The sequence below is a fragment of the Carassius gibelio genome, chromosome B19 (genome assembly GCF_023724105.1).
Source record: "Carassius gibelio isolate Cgi1373 ecotype wild population from Czech Republic chromosome B19, carGib1.2-hapl.c, whole genome shotgun sequence".
Lineage (NCBI taxonomy): Eukaryota > Metazoa > Chordata > Actinopteri > Cypriniformes > Cyprinidae > Carassius > Carassius gibelio.
The window spans coordinates 799,715-812,935 of NC_068414.1; the positions used below are offsets into that span (position 1 = coordinate 799,715).

The window sequence follows — 13,221 nt, forward strand, 5'->3', positions numbered from 1 at the left end:
GCTGGTTCTTTTCGTCTTCCGAACGATCCATCCAAAATTTTTGGTTGGAGTCGCAGGTCACAGAAGGAGTTCTGCTTCGACGTCAGCCCGAGCCAAAGGACATGCGTTGGCCGGGAATCGAACCCGGGTCAACTGCTTGGAAGGCAGCTATGCTCACCACTATACCACCAACGCAGGTGGAAGTCAGCAGCTTTATTGATGCACTGTGTTCCTAATTAATGTTGTTCAGTTGCATTGACACAATACTTTTTGTTTAAAGCGCAATTTAAAAAAAAAAAAAAAAAAAAAAGAGTCCAAACAATGACCCCTGCTACGGGTAGTGTTGCAAGTGTTATGCGACTTCAGCTAATGATGGGTCCATCCGATATTATTCCATCCAAAAGTTTTGGGTGGAGGCACAGGTCACAGAGGGAGTTCTGCTTCGACGTCAGCCCGAGCCAAAGGACATGCGTTGGCCGGGAATCGAACCCGGGTCAACTGCTTGGAAGGCAGCTATGCTCACCACTATACCACCAACGCAGCAGGCATTCAGCAACTTGCGCCGTCAGTAAGAAGACTCGAAGTGCACGAGTCGCCGATAGGGCTAGAGGAGCAGATGAGATCTTTGTTCAGACCCGTCACTAAAGAGAGCCTTCAAGAATTTGCATCCCGTCACGTACAAGAAAACGCTGCCTTCCCATCCGGCTAAATAAACACGAAGTGGTCAAACGCAGAGAGTGCCCATTCAGACGATGACCAGTGGCAAGCCCTCTCGCAGCATGCTGGCGGACGGTCAAACTGATTCTGCTCTTGACATTTCGATGTAGCTCTGCAGTGAGCAGAGCACCCAAAAATACAGGTCACTCGCAAAAGTTCCCCTCCACGGAAATCTTTAGTAAAAGGCGAAAGATTTATGCGACAATGAAGAGAAACTCGAGCTGTGTCTCCAAACGCTCGGGCCTGTGCGCTGCCTCTGTTAAACTACTACGCTCGCCAAGGGTCATCAAGGGTGACAACGCCTGCCCACATGTGTTTCGTCTGCACCCCCCCCCCCCACTCCAAAACGGAGGAGTAAAACTCAAAAAAGTCCCCTCGGCCCACCAATAACCAAAAGCCCAATCAAGGCAATCTCTTTCTCATGCCTCTATCTGAAAAGTTGGATAAAATCTTATATGAAAAAAAAAGTATTTTAAAGAAATCCCTTATTCCGAGGTCACCGTAGCCACCAGATCCAGTCTGTAACCGCTTCAGTCACCCGGATCCAATCCGTATCCAGAGAAGATGGTGGATCAACACCTAGAAAGGACCTCTATGGCCCAGAAACACAGCGGAGACCGTGACAACTAGATGAGCCGCAGATACAAATCCCCTGTAAAGACCACCTGGACAAGACCACAGGAAACAGATGATTCTTCTGCACAGTCTGACATTCCTGCAGCCTGGAGCTGATCTACTGGTTTCGTCTGACAAGGGGAGAACTGTCTCCCCGACTGAGCCTGGTTTCTCACCGGGTTTTTTCTCCATCTTTTCACCGATCGAGTTTTGGTTTCTTGCCTCTGTCGCCTCTGGCAGGCGGAGCTTGGGACACTTCATGTACAGAGATATCGTTGACTTGATTGCAAATTATTGCACAGATACTATTTAAAACTGAACTTAGCTGAATGATGTCATCAAAGAGTTCAATAACGAAATGCCTTTAACTGTCATTTTGCTTTTTGACGCACTGTGTTCCTAATTAATGTTGTTCAGTTGCATTGACGCAATACTTTTTGTTTAAAGCGCAATTTAAAAAAAAAAAAAAAAAAAAAAGAGTCCAAACAATGACCCCTGCTACGGGTAGTGTTCCAAGTGTTATGCGACTTCAGCTAATGATGGGTCCATCAGAAATTTTACGGTGCTAGGGCTGGGTCTGCGTCAGAAGAAGCCATGCATTGTTTAGTTATGTCAGTGCAGTGCCGTCGGTTGGGGGAGAAACGGCAGCATGCACGGCTCCTCGTTAGTATAGTGGACAGTATCTCCGCCTGTCACGCGGAAGACCGGGGTTCGATTCCCCGACGGGGAGAGCTGGTTCTTTTCGTCTTCCGAACGATCCATCCAAAATTTTTGGTTGGAGTCGCAGGTCACAGAAGGAGTTCTGCTTCGACGTCAGCCCGAGCCAAAGGACATGCGTTGGCCGGGAATCGAACCCGGGTCAACTGCTTGGAAGGCAGCTATGCTCACCACTATACCACCAACGCAGGTGGAAGTCAGCAGCTTTATTGACGCACTGTGTTCCTAATTAATGTTGTTCAGTTGCATTGACACAATACTTTTTGTTTAAAGCGCAATTTAAAAAAAAAAAAAAAAAAAAGAGTCCAAACAATGACCCCTGCTACGGGTAGTGTTGCAAGTGTTATGCGACTTCAGCTAATGATGGGTCCATCCGATATTATTCCATCCAAAAGTTTTGGGTGGAGGCACAGGTCACAGAGGGAGTTCTGCTTCGACGTCAGCCCGAGCCAAAGGACATGTGTTGGCCGGGAATCGAACCCGGGTCAACTGCTTGGAAGGCAGCTATGCTCACCACTATACCACCAACGCAGCAGGCATTCAGCAACTTGCGCCGTCAGTAAGAAGATCGAAGTGCACGAGTCGCCGATAGGGCTAGAGGAGCAGATGAGATCTTTGTTCAGACCCGTCACTAAAGAGAGCCTTCAAGAATTTGCATCCCGTCACGTACAAGAAAACGCTGCCTTCCCATCAGGCTAAATAAACACGAAGTGGTCAAACGCAGAGAGTGCCCATTCAGACGATGACCAGTGGCAAGCCCTCTCGCAGCATGCTGGCGGACGGTCAAACTGATTCTGCTCTTGACATTTCGATGTAGCTCTGCAGTGAGCAGAGCACCCAAAAATACAGGTCACTCACAAAAGTTCCCCTCCACGGAAATCTTTAGTAATAGGCGAAAGATTTATGCGACAATGAAGAGAAACTCGAGCTGTGTCCTCCAAACGCTCGGGCCTGTGCGCTGCCTCTGTTAAACTACTACGCTCGCCAAGGGTCATCAAGGGTGACAACGCCCTGCCCACATGTGTTTCGTCAGCACCCCCCCCCCCCCCCACTCAAAACGGAGGAGTAAAACTCAAAAAAGTCCCCTCGGCCCACCAATAACCAAAAGCCCAATCAAGGGCAATCTCTTTCTCAATGCCTCTATCTGAAAAGTTGGATAAAATCTTTATATGAAAAAAAAAAAGTATTTTAAAGAAATCCCTTATTCCGAGGTCACCGTAGCCACCAGATCCAGTCCTGTAACCGCTTCAGTCACCCGGATCCAGTCCGTATCCAGAGAAGATGGTGGATCAACACCTAGAAAGGACCTCTATGGCCCAGAAACACAGCGGAGACCGTGACAACTAGATGAGCCGCAGATACAAATCCCCTGTAAAGACCACCTGGACAAGACCACAGGGAAACAGATGATTCTTCTGCACAGTTCTGACATTCCTGCAGCCTGGAGCTGATCTACTGGTTTCGTCTGACAAGGGGAGAACTGTCTCCCCGGACTGAGCCTGGTTTCTCACCGGGTTTTTTCTCCATCTTTTCACCCGATCGAGTTTTGGTTTCTTGCCTCTGTCGCCTCTGGCAGGCGGAGCTTGGGACACTTCATGTACAGAAGATATCGTTGACTTGATTGCAAATTATTGCCACAGATACTATTTAAAACTGAACTTAGCTGAATGATGTCATCAAAGAGTTCAATAACGAAATGCCTTTAACTGTCATTTTGCTTTTGACGCACTGTGTTCCTAATTAATGTTGTTCAGTTGCATTGACGCAATACTTTTTGTTTAAAGCGCAATTTAAAAAAAAAAAAAAAAAAAAAAAAAGAGGTCCAAACAATGGACCCCCTGCTACGGGTAGTGTTCCAAGTGTTATGCGACTTCAGCTAATGATGGGTCCATCAGAAATTTTACGGTGCTAGGGCTGGGTCTGCGTCAGAAGAAGCCATGCATTGTTTAGTTATGTCAGTGCAGTGCCGTCGGTTGGGGGAGAAACGGCAGCAAGCACGGCTCCTCGTTAGTATAGTGGACAGTATCTCCGCCTGTCACGGCGGAAGACCGGGGTTCGATTTCCCCGACGGGGAGAGCTGGTTCTTTTCGTCTTCCGAACGATCTCATCCCAAAATTTTTGGTTGGAGTCGCAGGTCACAGAAGGAGTTCTGCTTCGACGTCAGCCCGAGCCAAAGGACAATGCGTTGGCCGGGAATCGAACCCGGGTCAACTGCTTGGAAGGCAGCTATGCTCACCACTATACCACCAACGCAGGTGGAAGTCAGCAGCTTTATTGACGCACTGTGTTCCTAATTAATGTTGTTCAGTTGCATTGACACAATACTTTTTGTTTTAAAGCGCAATTTAAAAAAAAAAAAAAAAAAAAAAGAGTCCAAACAATGACCCCTGCTACGGGTAGTGTTGCAAGTGTTATGCGACTTCAGCTAATGATGGGTCCATCCGATATTATTCCATCCAAAAGTTTTGGGTGGAGGCACAGGTCACAGAGGGAGTTCTGCTTCGACGTCAGCCCCGAGCCAAAGGACATGTGGTGGCCGGGAATCGAACCCGGGTCAACTGCTTGGAAGGCAGCTATGCTCACCACTATACCACCAACGCAGCAGGCATTCAGCAACTTGCGCCGTCAGTAAGAAGACTCGAAGTGCACGAGTCGCCGATAGGGCTAGAGGAGCAGATGAGATCTTTGTTCAGACCCGTCACTAAAGAGAGCTTTCAAGAATTTGCATCCCGTCACGTACAAGAAAACGCTGCCTTCCCATCAGGCTAAATAAACACGAAGTGGTCAAACGCAGAGAGTGCCCATTCAGACGATGACCAGTGGCAAGCCCTCTCGCAGCATGCTGGCGGACGGTCAAACTGATTCTGCTCTTGACATTTCGATGTAGCTCTGCAGTGAGCAGAGCACCCAAAAATACAGGTCACTCACAAAAGTTCCCCTCCACGGAAATCTTTAGTAAAAGGCGAAAGATTTATGCGACAATGAAGAGAAACTCGAGCTGTGTCTCCAAACGCTCGGGCCTGTGCGCTGCCTCTGTTAAACTACTACGCTCGCCAAGGGTCATCAAGGGTGACAACGCCTGCCCACATGTGTTTCGTCAGCACCCCCCCCCCACTCCAAAACGGAGGAGTAAAACTCAAAAAAGTCCCCTCGGCCCACCAATAACCAAAAGCCCAATCAAGGCAATCTCTTTCTCATGCCTCTATCTGAAAAGTTGGATAAAATCTTATATGAAAAAAAAAGTATTTTAAAGAAATCCCTTATTCCGAGGTCACCGTAGCCACCAGATCCAGTCTGTAACCGCTTCAGTCACCCGGATCCAATCCGTATCCAGAGAAGATGGTGGATCAACACCTAGAAAGGACCTCTATGGCCCAGAAACACAGCGGAGACCGTGACAACTAGATGAGCCGCAGATACAAATCCCCTGTAAAGACCACCTGGACAAGACCACAGGAAACAGATGATTCTTCTGCACAGTCTGACATTCCTGCAGCCTGGAGCTGATCTACTGGTTTCGTCTGACAAGGGGAGAACTGTCTCCCCGACTGAGCCTGGTTTCTCACCGGGTTTTTTCTCCATCTTTTCACCGATCGAGTTTTGGTTTCTTGCCTCTGTCGCCTCTGGCAGGCGGAGCTTGGGACACTTCATGTACAGAGATATCGTTGACTTGATTGCAAATTATTGCACAGATACTATTTAAAACTGAACTTAGCTGAATGATGTCATCAAAGAGTTCAATAACGAAATGCCTTTAACTGTCATTTTGCTTTTTGACGCACTGTGTTCCTAATTAATGTTGTTCAGTTGCATTGACGCAATACTTTTTGTTTAAAGCGCAATTTAAAAAAAAAAAAAAAAAAAGAGTCCAAACAATGACCCCTGCTACGGGTAGTGTTCCAAGTGTTATGCGACTTCAGCTAATGATGTGTCCATCAGAAATTTTACGGTGCTAGGGCTGGGTCTGCGTCAGAAGAAGCCATGCATTGTTTAGTTATGTCAGTGCAGTGCCGTCGGTTGGGGGAGAAACGGCAGCATGCACGGCTCCTCGTTAGTATAGTGGACAGTATCTCCGCCTGTCACGCGGAAGACCGGGGTTCGATTCCCCGACGGGGAGAGCTGGTTCTTTTGGTCTTCCGAACGATCCATCCAAAATTTTTGGTTGGAGTCGCAGGTCACAGAAGGAGTTCTGCTTCGACGTCAGCCCGAGCCAAAGGACATGCGTTGGCCGGGAATCGAACCCGGGTCAACTGCTTGGAAGGCAGCTATGCTCACCACTATACCACCAACGCAGGCGGAAGTCAGCAGCTTTATTGACGCACTGTGTTCCTAATTAATGTTGTTCAGTTGCATTGACACAATACTTTTTGTTTAAAGCGCAATTTAAAAAAAAAAAAAAAAAAAGAGTCCAAACAATGACCCCTGCTACGGGTAGTGTTGCAAGTGTTATGCGACTTCAGCTAATGATGGGTCCATCCGATATTATTCCATCCAAAAGTTTTGGGTGGAGGCACAGGTCACAGAGGGAGTTCTGCTTCGACGTCAGCCCGAGCCAAAGGACATGCGTTGGCCGGGAATCGAACCCGGGTCAACTGCTTGGAAGGCAGCTATGCTCACCACTATACCACCAACGCAGCAGGCATTCAGCAACTTGCGCCGTCAGTAAGAAGACTCGAAGTGCACGAGTCGCCGATAGGGCTAGAGGAGCAGATGAGATCTTTGTTCAGACCCGTCACTAAAGAGAGCCTTCAAGAATTTGCATCCCGTCACGTACAAGAAAACGCTGCCTTCCCATCAGGCTAAATAAACACGAAGTGGTCAAACGCAGAGAGTGCCCATTCAGACGATGACCAGTGGCAAGCCCTCTCGCAGCATGCTGGCGGACGGTCAAACTGATTCTGCTCTTGACATTTCGATGTAGCTCTGCAGTGAGCAGAGCACCCAAAAATACAGGTCACTCACAAAAGTTCCCCTCCACGGAAATCTTTAGTAAAAGGCGAAAGATTTATGCGACAATGAAGAGAAACTCGAGCTGTGTCTCCAAACGCTCGGGCCTGTGCGCTGCCTCTGTTAAACTACTACGCTCGCCAAGGGTCATCAAGGGTGACAACGCCTGCCCACATGTGTTTCGTCAGCACCCCCCCCCCCCCCCCCACTCCAAAACGGAGGAGTAAAACTCAAAAAAGTCCCCTCGGCCCACCAATAACCAAAAGCCCAATCAAGGCAATCTCTTTCTCATGCCTCTATCTGAAAAGTTGGATAAAATCTTCAATGAAAAAAAAAGTATTTTAAAGAAATCCCTTATTCCGAGGTCACCGTAGCCACCAGATCCAGTCTGTAACCGCTTCAGTCACCCGGATCCAGTCCGTATCCAGAGAAGATGGTGGATCAACACCTAGAAAGGACCTCTATGGCCCAGAAACACAGCGGAGACCGTGACAACTAGATGAGCCGCAGATACAAATCCCCTGTAAAGACCACCTGGACAAGACCACAGGAAACAGATGATTCTTCTGCACAGTCTGACATTCCTGCAGCCTGGAGCTGATCTACTGGTTTCGTCTGACAAGGGGAGAACTGTCTCCCCGACTGAGCCTGGTTTCTCACCGGGTTTTTTCTCCATCTTTTCACCGATCGAGTTTTGGTTTCTTGCCTCTGTCGCCTCTGGCAGGCGGAGCTTGGGACACTTCATGTACAGAGATATCGTTGACTTGATTGCAAATTATTGCACAGATACTATTTAAAACTGAACTTAGCTGAATGATGTCATCAAAGAGTTCAATAACGAAATGCCTTTAACTGTCATTTTGCTTTTTGACGCACTGTGTTCCTAATTAATGTTGTTCAGTTGCATTGACGCAATACTTTTTGTTTAAAGCGCAATTTAAAAAAAAAAAAAAAAAAAAAAGAGTCCAAACAATGACCCCTGCTACGGGTAGTGTTCCAAGTGTTATGCGACTTCAGCTAATGATGGGTCCATCAGAAATTTTACGGTGCTAGGGCTGGGTCTGCGTCAGAAGAAGCCATGCATTGTTTAGTTATGTCAGTGCAGTGCCGTCGGTTGGGGGAGAAACGGCAGCATGCACGGCTCCTCGTTAGTATAGTGGACAGTATCTCCGCCTGTCACGCGGAAGACCGGGGTTCGATTCCCCGACGGGGAGAGCTGGTTCTTTTCGTCTTCCGAACGATCCATCCAAAATTTTTGGTTGGAGTCGCAGGTCACAGAAGGAGTTCTGCTTCGACGTCAGCCCGAGCCAAAGGACATGCGTTGGCCGGGAATCGAACCCGGGTCAACTGCTTGGAAGGCAGCTATGCTCACCACTATACCACCAACGCAGGTGGAAGTCAGCAGCTTTATTGACGCACTGTGTTCCTAATTAATGTTGTTCAGTTGCATTGACACAATACTTTTTGTTTAAAGCGCAATTTAAAAAAAAAAAAAAAAAAAAAAAAGAGTCCAAACAATGACCCCTGCTACGGGTAGTGTTGCAAGTGTTATGCGACTTCAGCTAATGATGGGTCCATCCGATATTATTCCATCCAAAAGTTTTGGGTGGAGGCACAGGTCACAGAGGGAGTTCTGCTTCGACGTCAGCCCGAGCCAAAGGACATGCGTTGGCCGGGAATCGAACCCGGGTCAACTGCTTGGAAGGCAGCTATGCTCACCACTATACCACCAACGCAGCAGGCACTCAGCAACTTGCGCCGTCAGTAAGAAGGCTCGAAGTGCACGAGTCGCCGATAGGGCTAGAGGAGCAGATGAGATCTTTGTTCGGACCCGTCACTAAAGAGAGCCTTCAAGAATTTGCATCCCGTCACGTACAAGAAAACGCTGCCTTCCCATCCGGCTAAATAAACACGAAGTGGTCAAACGCAGAGAGTGCCCATTCAGACGATGACCAGGGGCAAGCCCTCTCGCAGCATGCTGGCGGACGGTCAAACTGATTCTGCTCTTGACATTTCGATGTAGCTCTGCAGTGAGCAGAGCACCCAAAAATACAGGTCACTCGCAAAAGTTCCCCTCCACGGAAATCTTTAGTAAAAGGCGAAAGATTTATGCGACAATGAAGAGAAACTCGAGCTGTGTCTCCAAACGCTCGGGCCTGTGCGCTGCCTCTGTTAAACTACTACGCTCGCCAAGGGTCATCAAGGGTGACAACGCCTGCCCACATGTGTTTCGTCAGCACCCCCCCCCCCCACTCCAAAACGGAGGAGTAAAACTCAAAAAAGTCCCCTCGGCCCACCAATAACCAAAAGCCCAATCAAGGCAATCTCTTTCTCATGCCTCTATCTGAAAAGTTGGATAAAATCTTATATGAAAAAAAAAGTATTTTAAAGAAATCCCTTATTCCGAGGTCACCGTAGCCACCAGATCCAGTCTGTAACCGCTTCAGTCACCCGGATCCAGTCCGTATCCAGAGAAGATGGTGGATCAACACCTAGAAAGGACCTCTATGGCCCAGAAACACAGCGGAGACCGTGACAACTAGATGAGCCGCAGATACAAATCCCCTGTAAAGACCACCTGGACAAGACCACAGGAAACAGATGATTCTTCTGCACAGTCTGACATTCCTGCAGCCTGGAGCTGATCTACTGGTTTCGTCTGACAAGGGGAGAACTGTCTCCCCGACTGAGCCTGGTTTCTCACCGGGTTTTTTCTCCATCTTTTCACCGATCGAGTTTTGGTTTCTTGCCTCTGTCGCCTCTGGCAGGCGGAGCTTGGGACACTTCATGTACAGAGATATCGTTGACTTGATTGCAAATTATTGCACAGATACTATTTAAAACTGAACTTAGCTGAATGATGTCATCAAAGAGTTCAATAACGAAATGCCTTTAACTGTCATTTTGCTTTTTGACGCACTGTGTTCCTAATTAATGTTGTTCAGTTGCATTGACGCAATACTTTTTGTTTAAAGCGCAATTTAAAATAAAAAAAAAAAAAAAAAGAGTCCAAACAATGACCCCTGCTACGGGTAGTGTTCCAAGTGTTATGCGACTTCAGCTAATGATGGGTCCATCAGAAATTTTACGGTGCTAGGGCTGGGTCTGCGTCAGAAGAAGCCATGCATTGTTTAGTTATGTCAGTGCAGTGCCGTCGGTTGGGGGAGAAACGGCAGCATGCACGGCTCCTCGTTAGTATAGTGGACAGTATCTCCGCCTGTCACGCGGAAGACCGGGGTTCGATTCCCCGACGGGGAGAACTGGTTCTTTTCGTCTTCCGAACGATCCATCCAAAATTTTTGGTTGGAGTCGCAGGTCACAGAAGGAGTTCTGCTTCGACGTCAGCCCGAGCCAAAGGACATGCGTTGGCCGGGAATCGAACCCGGGTCAACTGCTTGGAAGGCAGCTATGCTCACCACTATACCATCAACGCAGGTGGAAGTCAGCAGCTTTATTGACGCACTGTGTTCCTAATTAATGTTGTTCAGTTGCATTGACACAATACTTTTTGTTTAAAGCGCAATTTAAAAAAAAAAAAAAAAAAAGAGTCCAAACAATGACCCCTGCTACGGGTAGTGTTGCAAGTGTTATGCGACTTCAGCTAATGATGGGTCCATCCGATATTATTCCATCCAAAAGTTTTGGGTGGAGGCACAGGTCACAGAGGGAGTTCTGCTTCGACGTCAGCCCGAGCCAAAGGACATGCGTTGGCCGGGAATCGAACCCGGGTCAACTGCTTGGAAGGCAGCTATGCTCACCACTATACCACCAACGCAGCAGGCATTCAGCAACTTGCGCCGTCAGTAAGAAGACTCGAAGTGCACGAGTCGCCGATAGGGCTAGAGGAGCAGATGAGATCTTTGTTCAGACCCATCACTAAAGAGAGCCTTCAAGAATTTGCATCCCGTCACGTACAAGAAAACGCTGCCTTCCCATCCGGCTAAATAAACACGAAGTGGTCAAACGCAGAGAGTGCCCATTCAGACGATGACCAGTGGCAAGCCCTCTCGCAGCATGCTGGCAGACGGTCAAACTGATTCTGCTCTTGACATTTCGATGTAGCTCTGCAGTGAGCAGAGCACCCAAAAATACAGGTCACTCGCAAAAGTTCCCCTCCACGGAAATCTTTAGTAAAAGGCGAAAGATTTATGCGACAATGAAGAGAAACTCGAGCTGTGTCTCCAAACGCTCGGGCCTGTGCGCTGCCTCTGTTAAACTACTACGCTCGCCAAGGGTCATCAAGGGTGACAACGCCTGCCCACATGTGTTTCGTCAGCACCCCCCCCCCCCCCACTCCAAAACGGAGGAGTAAAACTCAAAAAAGTCCCCTCGGCCCACCAATAACCAAAAGCCCAATCAAGGCAATCTCTTTCTCATGCCTCTATCTGAAAAGTTGGATAAAATCTTATATGAAAAAAAAAGTATTTTAAAGAAATCCCTTATTCCGAGGTCACCGTAGCCACCAGATCCAGTCTGTAACCGCTTCAGTCACCCGGATCCAATCCGTATCCAGAGAAGATGGTGGATCAACACCTAGAAAGGACCTCTATGGCCCAGAAACACAGCGGAGACCGTGACAACTAGATGAGCCGCAGATACAAATCCCCTGTAAAGACCACCTGGACAAGACCACAGGAAACAGATGATTCTTCTGCACAGTCTGACATTCCTGCAGCCTGGAGCTGATCTACTGGTTTCGTCTGACAAGGGGAGAACTGTCTCCCCGACTGAGCCTGGTTTCTCACCGGGTTTTTTCTCCATCTTTTCACCGATCGAGTTTTGGTTTCTTGCCTCTGTCGCCTCTGGCAGGCGGAGCTTGGGACACTTCATGTACAGAGATATCGTTGACTTGATTGCAAATTATTGCACAGATACTATTTAAAACTGAACTTAGCTGAATGATGTCATCAAAGAGTTCAATAACGAAATGCCTTTAACTGTCATTTTGCTTTTTGACGCACTGTGTTCCTAATTAATGTTGTTCAGTTGCATTGACGCAATACTTTTTGTTTAAAGCGCAATTTAAAAAAAAAAAAAAAAAAAAAAGAGTCCAAACAATGACCCCTGCTACGGGTAGTGTTCCAAGTGTTATGCGACTTCAGCTAATGATGGGTCCATCAGAAATTTTACGGTGCTAGGGCTGGGTCTGCGTCAGAAGAAGCCATGCATTGTTTAGTTATGTCAGTGCAGTGCCGTCGGTTGGGGGAGAAACGGCAGCATGCACGGCTCCTCGTTAGTATAGTGGACAGTATCTCCGCCTGTCACGCGGAAGACCGGGGTTCGATTCCCCGACGGGGAGAACTGGTTCTTTTCGTCTTCCGAACGATCCATCCAAAATTTTTGGTTGGAGTCGCAGGTCACAGAAGGAGTTCTGCTTCGACGTCAGCCCGAGCCAAAGGACATGCGTTGGCCGGGAATCGAACCCGGGTCAACTGCTTGGAAGGCAGCTATGCTCACCACTATACCACCAACGCAGGTGGAAGTCAGCAGCTTTATTGACGCACTGTGTTCCTAATTAATGTTGTTCAGTTGCATTGACACAATACTTTTTGTTTAAAGCGCAATTTAAAAAAAAAAAAAAAAAAAGAGTCCAAACAATGACCCCTGCTACGGGTAGTGTTGCAAGTGTTATGCGACTTCAGCTAATGATGGGTCCATCCGATATTATTCCATCCAAAAGTTTTGGGTGGAGGCACAGGTCACAGAGGGAGTTCTGCTTCGACGTCAGCCCGAGCCAAAGGACATGCGTTGGCCGGGAATCGAACCCGGGTCAACTGCTTGGAAGGCAGCTATGCTCACCACTATACCACCAACGCAGCAGGCATTCAGCAACTTGCGCCGTCAGTAAGAAGACTCGAAGTGCACGAGTCGCCGATAGGGCTAGAGGAGCAGATGAGATCTTTGTTCAGACCCGTCACTAAAGAGAGCCTTCAAGAATTTGCATCCCGTCACGTACAAGAAAACGCTGCCTTCCCATCCGGCTAAATAAACACGAAGTGGTCAAACGCAGAGAGTGCCCATTCAGACGATGACCAGTGGCAAGCCCTCTCGCAGCATGCTGGCAGACGGTCAAACTGATTCTGCTCTTGACATTTCGATGTAGCTCTGCAGTGAGCAGAGCACCCAAAAATACAGGTCACTCGCAAAAGTTCCCCTCCACGGAAATCTTTAGTAAAAGGCGAAAGATTTATGCGACAATGAAGAGAAACTCGAGCTGTGTCTCCAAACGCTCGGGCCTGTGCGCTG

General features: G+C 48.0%; 18 non-coding genes across 18 annotated transcripts; all 18 read right to left on the reverse strand.

Moving 5' to 3' along the window:
- Nucleotides 1–102: 102 nt before the first annotated feature.
- trnag-ucc (transfer RNA glycine (anticodon UCC)) lies at nt 103–174 on the reverse strand. The gene has a single exon. It is a non-coding gene; the product is annotated as a tRNA-Gly (tRNA).
- Nucleotides 175–447: 273 nt separating this feature from the next.
- Nucleotides 448–519, reverse strand: trnag-ucc (transfer RNA glycine (anticodon UCC)). The gene has a single exon. It is a non-coding gene; the product is annotated as a tRNA-Gly (tRNA).
- Nucleotides 520–804: 285 nt separating this feature from the next.
- LOC127980223 (U5 spliceosomal RNA) lies at nt 805–919 on the reverse strand. Its single transcript, XR_008159257.1, has one exon. It is a non-coding gene; the product is annotated as a U5 spliceosomal RNA (small nuclear RNA).
- A 1,225-nt stretch (nt 920–2,144) lies between these two features.
- On the reverse strand, nt 2,145–2,216 carry trnag-ucc (transfer RNA glycine (anticodon UCC)). Its single transcript has one exon. It is a non-coding gene; the product is annotated as a tRNA-Gly (tRNA).
- A 627-nt stretch (nt 2,217–2,843) lies between these two features.
- On the reverse strand, nt 2,844–2,959 carry LOC127981019 (U5 spliceosomal RNA). Its single transcript, XR_008160013.1, has one exon. It is a non-coding gene; the product is annotated as a U5 spliceosomal RNA (small nuclear RNA).
- A 1,250-nt stretch (nt 2,960–4,209) lies between these two features.
- On the reverse strand, nt 4,210–4,281 carry trnag-ucc (transfer RNA glycine (anticodon UCC)). The gene has a single exon. It is a non-coding gene; the product is annotated as a tRNA-Gly (tRNA).
- Nucleotides 4,282–4,913: 632 nt separating this feature from the next.
- On the reverse strand, nt 4,914–5,029 carry LOC127980132 (U5 spliceosomal RNA). The gene has a single exon (XR_008159169.1). It is a non-coding gene; the product is annotated as a U5 spliceosomal RNA (small nuclear RNA).
- A 1,219-nt stretch (nt 5,030–6,248) lies between these two features.
- On the reverse strand, nt 6,249–6,320 carry trnag-ucc (transfer RNA glycine (anticodon UCC)). The gene has a single exon. It is a non-coding gene; the product is annotated as a tRNA-Gly (tRNA).
- A 270-nt stretch (nt 6,321–6,590) lies between these two features.
- Nucleotides 6,591–6,662, reverse strand: trnag-ucc (transfer RNA glycine (anticodon UCC)). The gene has a single exon. It is a non-coding gene; the product is annotated as a tRNA-Gly (tRNA).
- Nucleotides 6,663–6,947: 285 nt separating this feature from the next.
- LOC127980133 (U5 spliceosomal RNA) lies at nt 6,948–7,063 on the reverse strand. The gene has a single exon (XR_008159170.1). It is a non-coding gene; the product is annotated as a U5 spliceosomal RNA (small nuclear RNA).
- A 1,229-nt stretch (nt 7,064–8,292) lies between these two features.
- trnag-ucc (transfer RNA glycine (anticodon UCC)) lies at nt 8,293–8,364 on the reverse strand. Its single transcript has one exon. It is a non-coding gene; the product is annotated as a tRNA-Gly (tRNA).
- Nucleotides 8,365–8,639: 275 nt separating this feature from the next.
- On the reverse strand, nt 8,640–8,711 carry trnag-ucc (transfer RNA glycine (anticodon UCC)). Its single transcript has one exon. It is a non-coding gene; the product is annotated as a tRNA-Gly (tRNA).
- Nucleotides 8,712–8,996: 285 nt separating this feature from the next.
- LOC127980225 (U5 spliceosomal RNA) lies at nt 8,997–9,111 on the reverse strand. Its single transcript, XR_008159259.1, has one exon. It is a non-coding gene; the product is annotated as a U5 spliceosomal RNA (small nuclear RNA).
- Nucleotides 9,112–10,678: 1,567 nt separating this feature from the next.
- trnag-ucc (transfer RNA glycine (anticodon UCC)) lies at nt 10,679–10,750 on the reverse strand. Its single transcript has one exon. It is a non-coding gene; the product is annotated as a tRNA-Gly (tRNA).
- Nucleotides 10,751–11,035: 285 nt separating this feature from the next.
- On the reverse strand, nt 11,036–11,150 carry LOC127980226 (U5 spliceosomal RNA). Its single transcript, XR_008159260.1, has one exon. It is a non-coding gene; the product is annotated as a U5 spliceosomal RNA (small nuclear RNA).
- Nucleotides 11,151–12,377: 1,227 nt separating this feature from the next.
- trnag-ucc (transfer RNA glycine (anticodon UCC)) lies at nt 12,378–12,449 on the reverse strand. Its single transcript has one exon. It is a non-coding gene; the product is annotated as a tRNA-Gly (tRNA).
- A 270-nt stretch (nt 12,450–12,719) lies between these two features.
- On the reverse strand, nt 12,720–12,791 carry trnag-ucc (transfer RNA glycine (anticodon UCC)). The gene has a single exon. It is a non-coding gene; the product is annotated as a tRNA-Gly (tRNA).
- A 285-nt stretch (nt 12,792–13,076) lies between these two features.
- On the reverse strand, nt 13,077–13,191 carry LOC127980227 (U5 spliceosomal RNA). Its single transcript, XR_008159261.1, has one exon. It is a non-coding gene; the product is annotated as a U5 spliceosomal RNA (small nuclear RNA).
- Nucleotides 13,192–13,221: the final 30 nt, after the last annotated feature.